Raw genomic sequence first — 7069 nt, 5'->3', positions numbered from 1 at the left:
TAGCCTAGTGGTTAGAGTGTAGAGGAGGCAGGTAGCCTAGTGGTTAGAGTGTAGAGGTGGCAGGTAACCTAGTGGTTAGAGTGTAGAGGTGGCAGGTAGCCTAGTGGTTAGAGTGTAGAGGTGGCAGGTAATCGAGTGGTTAGAGTGTAGAGGAGGCAGGTAACCTAGTGGTTAGAGTGTAGAGGAGGCAGGTAGCCTAGTGGTTAGAGTGTAGAGGAGGCAGGTAGCCTAGTGGTTAGAGTGTAGAGGAGGCAGGTAGCCTAGTGGTTAGAGTGTAGAGGTGGCAGGTAGCCTAGTGGTTAGAGTGTAGAGGTGGCAGGTAGTCTAGTGGTTAGAGTGTAGAGGAGGCAGGTAACCTAGTGGTTAGAGTGTAGAGGAGGCAGGTAGCCTAGTGGTTAGAGTGTAGAGGAGGCAGGTAGCCTAGTGGTTAGAGTGTAGAGGCGGCAGGTAGCCTAGTGGTTAGAGTGTAGAGGAGGCAGGTAGCCTAGTGGTTAGAGTGTAGAGGAGGCAGGTAGCCTAGCGGTTGGAGTGTTGGGCCAGTAACCCGAAATGATGCTAGATCAAATCCCTGAGCTGACAAGGTAAAAATCTGTCGTTCTTCCCTTGAACAAGGCAGTTAACCCACTGTTTCTAGGCCATCATTTGTAAATGATAATTTGTTCTTTAACTGACTTGCCTGGTTAAATAAAGGTTTTAAAAAAAAAAACTTCCCCAGGGCTCAATTTCAGGTCAGATCCTTCATACGCTGAATATAAGTTATTAGGGAAGACTGTTGACTCTGCACATCTACATCTGTGTGCTGATGACAGTTCTAGCGCATCTAATATTGACAAGGCTTTTCAGGACTTACAGTTGGCTTTTATTCAAAGGCAGCGTTTCGAATTATAACTTGTGCTTTAATGCAAGGTAAACAATTTATATGGTTCTTCTTCTTCCTGTCACTGAAAATAAACCGATGGAGTCACTATTTTAACTGTGAAAGGACAGCACATTGAGAGGTTCAACTCCTAGAAGTATCTTGGTATTTGGTTAGATGAAAAGCTGCATTTAAACAGCACATTGAGAGGTTCACCTCCTAGAAGTATCTTGGGATTTGGTTAGATGAAAAGCTGCATTTAAACAGCACATTGAGAGGTTCACCTCCTAGAAGTATCTTGGGATTTGGTTAGATGAAAAGCTGCATTTAAACAGCACATGGATAACTTGACCAAGAAACGAAAGTTGAAATTTGGTTTCTAATTTAGAAACAAATCTTGCTTTTTCAAGGTTAATCAGAAAGGATGTTGTTGAAAGCCCTTGGTCAGTGCTGGATGATGGTGATGTGGTCTATATACAGGCCTCAGGTTAGTCAGAAAGGATGTTGTTGAAAGCCCTTGGTCAGTGCTGGATGATGGTGATGTGGTCTATATACAGGCCTCAGGTTAGTCAGAAAGGATGTTGTTGAAAGCCCTTGGTCAGTGCTGGATGATGGTGATGTGGTCTATATACAGGCCTCAGCAAGTACCTTGACACAGTATCATGATGCTTTCAGATCCATCAGTCACCCAGGTTCTAGACTGTTCTCTGCTACCGGAGGGCCGAGCGGTACCGGAGGGCCGAGCCTACGACCAAAAGGCTCCTCAACAGCTTCTACCCCCAAGCCGTCAGCCTGCTGAAGAATTCATCAAATCGCCACTGCACATTTACATTGTACTTTCTTTTGTTCTCTCTGCTACACACTGACTATCTGCATAGATACCACCTATATGTACAACTGACCTGTACCCCTACTCGCTGACTATCTGCATAGATACTACCACCTATATGTACAACTAACCTGTACCCCTACACACAATCTGCATAGATACTACCACCTATATGTACAACTGACCTGTACCCCTACACGCTGACTATCTGCATAGATACTATCACCTATATGTACAACTGACCTGTACCCCTACTCGCTGACTATCTGCATAGATACTACCACCTATATGTACAACTAACCTGTACCCCTACACGCTGACTATCTGCATAGATACTATCACCTATATGTACAACTGACCTGTACCCCTACTCGCTGACTATCTGCATAGATACTACCACCTATATGTACAACTAACCTGTACCCCTACACGCTGACTATCTGCATAGATACTACCACCTATATGTACAACTAACCTGTACCCCTACACGCTGACTATCTGCATAGATACTACCACCTATATGTACAACTGACCTGTACCCCTACACGCTGACTATCTGCATAGATACTACCACCTATATGTACAACTGACCTGTACCCCTACACGCTGACTATCTGCATAGATACTACCACCTATATGTACAACTAACCTGTACCCCTACACACTGACTATCTGCATAGATACTACCACCTATATGTACAACTAACCTGTACCCCTACACACTGACTATCTGCATAGATACTACCACCTATATGTACAACTGACCTGTACCCCTACACACTGACTATCTGCATAGATACTACCACCTATATGTACAACTGACCTGTACCCCTACACACTGACTATCTGCATAGATACTACCACCTATATGTACAACTAACCTGTACCCCTACACGCTGACTATCTGCATAGATACTACCACCTATATGTACAACTGACCTGTACCCCTACACACAATCTGCATAGATACTACCACCTATATGTACAACTAACCTGTACCCCTACACACTGACTATCTGCATAGATACTACCACCTATATGTACAACTAACCTGTACACCTACACACTGACTATCTGCATAGATACTACCACCTATATGTACAACTAACCTGTACCCCTACACGCTGACTATCTGCATAGATACTACCACCTATATGTACAACTGACCTGTACCCCTACACACAATCTGCATAGATACTACCACCTATATGTACAACTAACCTGTACCCCTACACACTGACTATCTGCATAGATACTACCGCCTATATGTACAACTAACCTGTACCCCTACACGCTGACTATCTGCATAGATACTACCACCTATATGTACAACTGACCTGTACCCCTACACACTGACTATCTGCATAGATACTACCACCTATATGTACAACTAACCTGTACCCCTACACACTGACTATCTGCATAGATACTACCACCTATATGTACAACTAACCTGTACCCCTACACACTGACTATCTGCATAGATACTACCACCTATATGTACAACTAACCTGTACCCCTACACACTGACTATCTGCATAGATACTACCACCTATATGTACAACTAACCTGTACCCCTACACGCTGACTCTGTACTGGTACGCCCTGTATATAGCCTCCACATTGACTCTGTACCGGTACCCCCTGTATATAGCCTCCACATTGACTCTGTACCGGTACCCCCTGTATATAGCCTCCACATTGACTCTGTACTGGTACCCCCTGTATATAGCCTCCACATTGACTCTGTACCGGTACCCCCTGTATATAGCCTCCATATTGACTCTGTACTGGTACCCCCTGTATATAGCCTCCACATTGACTCTACTGGTACCCCCTGTATATAGCCTCCACATTGACTCGGTACCGGTACCCCCTGTATATAGCCTCCACATTGACTCTGTACCAGTACTCCCTGTATATAGTCTCCACATTGACTCTCTACCGGTACCCCCTGTATATAGCCTCCACATTGACTCTGTACCGGTACCCCCTGTATATAGCCTCCACATTGACTCTGTACCGGTACCCCCTGTATATAGCCTCCACATTGACTCTGTACCGGTACCCCCTGTATATAGCCTCCACATTGACTCTGTACCGGTACCCCCTGTATATAGCCTCCACATTGACTCTGTACCGTAATACCCTGTATATAGCCTCCACACTGAGTCTGTACCGGTACCCCCTGTATATAGCCTCCACATTGACTCTGTACCCCCTGTATATAGCCTCCACACTGACTCTGTACCCCCTGTATATAGCCTCCACACTGACTCTGTACCCCCTGTATATAGCCTCCACACTGACTCTGTACCCCCTGTATATAGCCTCCACACTGACTCTGTACCCCCTGTATATAGCCTCCACACTGACTCTGTGCCGGTACCCCCTGTATTTTTCCCATAATGCCCCTTCATCCTGAAACATGGTTCAAAAGACATTAAAAGTTTGGGGAGTTGGTGTCCTCGCCTGTTTCTAAGACTCTGATCGACAACACTGTGATAGACATTAAAATGGGAGTTGGTGTCCTCACCTGTTTCTAAGACTCTGATCGACAACACTGATAGACATTAAAATGGGAGTTGGTGTCCTCACCTGTTTCTAAGACTCTGATCGACAACACTGATAGACATTAAAATGGGAATTGGTGTCCTCGCCTGTTTCTAAGACTGTGATCGACAACACTGTGATAGACATTAAAATGGGAGTTGGTGTCCTCGCCTGTTTCTAAGACTCTGAGCGACAACACTGTGATAGACATTAAAATGGGAGTTGGTGTCCTCGCCTGTTTCTAAGACTCTGAGCGACAACACTGTGATAGACATTAAAATGGGAGTTGGTGTCCTCGCCTGTTTCTAAGACTCTGATCGACAACACTGTGATAGACATTAAAATGGGAGTTGGTGTCCTCGCCTGTTTCTAAGACTCTGATCGACAACACTGTGATAGACATTAAAATGGGAGTTGGTGTCCTCGCCTGTTTCTAAGACTCTGATCGACAACACTGTGATAGACATTAAAATGGGAGTTGGTGTCCTCGCCTGTTTCTAAGACTGATCAACAACACTGTGATAGACATTAAAATGGGAGTTGGTGTCCTCGCCTGTTTCTAAGACTGATCGACAACACTGTGATAGACATTAAAATGGGAGTTGGTGTCCTCGCCTGTTTCTAAGACTCTGATCGACAACACTGATAGACATTAAAATGGGAGTTGGTGTCCTCGCCTGTTTCTAAGACTGATCGACAACACTGTGATAGACATTAAAATGGGAGTTGGTGTCCTCGCCTGTTTCTAAGACTCTGATCAACAACACTGTGATAGACATTAAAATGGGAGTTGGTGTCCTCGCCTGTTTCTAAGACTCTGAGCGACAACACTGTGATAGACATTAAAATGGGAGTTGGTGTCCTCGCCTGTTTCTAAGACTCTGAGCGACAACACTGATAGACATTAAAATGGGAGTTGGTGTCCTCGCCTGTTTCTAAGACTCTGATCGACAACACTGATAGACATTAAAAGGGGAGTTGGTGTCCTCGCCTGTTTCTAAGACTCTGAGCGACAACACTGATAGACATTAAAATGGGAGTTGGTGTCCTCGCCTGTTTCTAAGACTCTGAGCGACAACACTGTGATAGACATTAAAATGGGAGTTGGTGTCCTCGCCTGTTTTTAAGACTCTGATCAACAACACTGATAGACATTAAAATGGGAGTTGGTGTCCTCGCCTGTTTCTAAGACTCTGAGCGACAACACTGATAGACATTAAAATGGGAGTTGGTGTCCTCGCCTGTTTCTAAGACTCTGATCGACAACACTGATAGACATTAAAATGGGAGTTGGTGTCCTCGCCTGTTTCTAAGACTGATCGACAACACTGTGATAGACATTAAAATGGGAGTTGATGTCCTCGCCTGTTTCTAAGACTCTGATCGACAACACTGTGATATTGTCCCGTTTTGTCTTGCCAGGTCGCCCTGCAAAATAGTATTTTTTTTCACCTCAATGGGTCTTACCTGGTTCAATAAAATTGTATTTTTGTTCACCTCAATGGGTCTTACCTGGTTCAATAAAATAGTATTTTTGTTCACCTTAATGGGTCTTACCTGGTTCAATAAAATAGTATTTTTGTTCACCTCAATGGGTCTTACCTGGTTCAATAAAATAGTATTTTTGTTCATCTTAATGGGTCTTACCTGGTTCAATAAAATAGTATTTTTTTTCACCTCAATGGGTCTTACCTGGTTAAATAAAATAGTATTTTTGTTCACCTCAATGGGTCTTACCTGGTTCAATAAAATAGTATTTTTTTTCACCTCAATGGGTCTTACCTGGTTCAATAAAATAGTATTTTTTTCCACCTCAATGGGTCTTACCTGGTTCAATAAAATAGTATTTTTGTTCACCTCAATGGGTCTTACCTGGTTCAATAAAATAGTATTTTTTTTCACCTCAATGGGTCTTACCTGGTTAAATAAAATAGTATTTTTGTTCACCTCAATGGGTCTTACCTGGTTCAATAAAATAGTATTTTTTTTCACCTCAATGGGTCTTACCTGGTTCAATAAAATAGTATTTTTTTTCACCTCAATGGGTCTTACCTGGTTCAATAAAATAGTATTTTTTTTCACCTCAATGGGTCTTACCTGGTTCAATAAAATAGTATTTTTGTTCACCTCAATGGGTCTTACCTGGTTCAATAAAATAGTATTTTTGTTCACCTCAATGGGTCTTACCTGGTTCAATAAAATAGTATTTTTTTTCACCTCAATGGGTCTTACCTGGTTCAATAAAATAGTAATTTCTATACATTCTGTTTCGTAAAGAATGTATTTTTATATCAAGTGAACTAAGGTTCCCTTCGCCCAGTAGATGTCTTTCGAGTTCAGCATCACTGCCTCTTAGCGGGAATCACCTGTGTAGTTTACAGAATCACCTGTGCGTAATTTACAGAATCACCTGTGCGTAATTTACAGAATCACCTGTGGGTAGTTTACAGAATCACCTGTGGGTAGTTTACAGAATCACCTGTGCGTAATTTACAGAATCACCTGTGTGTAATTTACAGAATCACCTGTGCGTAATTTACAGAATCACCTGTGGGTAGTTTACAGAATCACCTGTGGGTAGTTTACAGAATCACCTGTGCGTAATTTACAGAATCACCTGTGCGTAATTTACAGAATCACCTGTGCGTAATTTACAGAATCACCTGTGTGTAATTTACAGAATCACCTGTGGGTAGTTTACAGAATCACCTGTGGGTAGTTTACAGAATCACCTGTGGGTAGTTTACAGAATCACCTGTGTGTAATTTACAGAATCACCTGTGCGTAATTTACAGAATCACCTGTGCGTAATTTACAGAATCACCTGTGTA

Source organism: Oncorhynchus kisutch, unplaced genomic scaffold, assembly GCF_002021735.2.
Source record: "Oncorhynchus kisutch isolate 150728-3 unplaced genomic scaffold, Okis_V2 scaffold992, whole genome shotgun sequence".
Lineage (NCBI taxonomy): Eukaryota > Metazoa > Chordata > Actinopteri > Salmoniformes > Salmonidae > Oncorhynchus > Oncorhynchus kisutch.
Note: the sequence above shows the minus strand (reverse complement) of the source record.